At 39.4% G+C, this 925-nt stretch overlaps 1 protein-coding gene across 1 annotated transcript in view; it reads left to right on the top strand.

The window, feature by feature from the left end:
• Positions 1-925, top strand: part of SRPX (sushi-repeat containing protein, X-linked) — a gene marked incomplete at its 5' end in the record, with an annotated part of 19,330 nt that overhangs the window by 5,248 nt on the left and 13,157 nt on the right. The window lies entirely within an intron of this gene.

Raw genomic sequence — 925 nt, 5'->3', positions numbered from 1 at the left:
GAAAGATAATCTTCCAGCTGTCTGTTGAGGTTAAGAGTACAACACATTAAGTCCAGACCTTTGGGAACATTTAGAACTGAATTTAAATTTCTGCATCTTGGGTTCCCTTTTCTGAATTTGTATCAAGTGTATATTATGCTCGTGAATGAACATCAACACCCACTGAAGGATTTGACAGTAGGAAGTGCAGGGGTTTGTGCTTTCAAGTACATATATCGTTCCTGAATTGTTGCCCTTGGAAGCTACAAATTACTACTAAAAGAGAAGAATGAGGTCAGATCTTTCTCAGGAGCTCTTCACTTAATCTGTTGAATTGGACACATGCCTCCAGATTTAATTATTAACAATGATATTGTGCCCATTTTCTGGTAGAAGGCTGTTTTGTTGGCAGTATAAAAAGTATTTGAATGTTTCAGTGTGGCACCACAGAACTGCTGAGAATAGCGAGGGAGCTGCTGTTCTTGTACACTCCACAAGTTCCACTTCAGTTTTAGGTGCTGGGTGCTAACTTGGAAAATAACTTTGCAAAACTGGAGCTGTACTTAAACCCTGAGTGGTTAGGTTCTGACCCGTGGAGGATGTGTACAGACAGGCTTGACATATTGGCAATGTGATTGATGTAAGTCACATCCTTTCTAACTGTGGGAGCGCTTGAACTGTCAGGGTTCAGCTGAGGCAATGTCCTTTTACTGGGCAAATTATTATGCAGGATTTTTTTTGTTTTAAATGGGCAGTGAGAGAGCTACATGTTTTGAAGATGACAACTACAGCTAGACTAAAGGTGTTTCTAATTCAAACTTTTGTTACCAAAGAGAAATTAGATGTATCCATATGGTTAAAAACCAAGTTGTAGGAAAAAATGGTCCGGTTGTTATCAAACTGTCCACGTGGTGGCACACTTATTCCATGGACAAAATAACAAAGA

This window comes from Merops nubicus, unplaced genomic scaffold (genome assembly GCF_000691845.1).
Source record: "Merops nubicus isolate BGI_N331 unplaced genomic scaffold, ASM69184v1 scaffold23173, whole genome shotgun sequence".
In the NCBI taxonomy this organism is placed as follows: Eukaryota; Metazoa; Chordata; class Aves; order Coraciiformes; family Meropidae; genus Merops; species Merops nubicus.
This window is presented reverse-complemented; position numbering and strand designations above follow the sequence as displayed.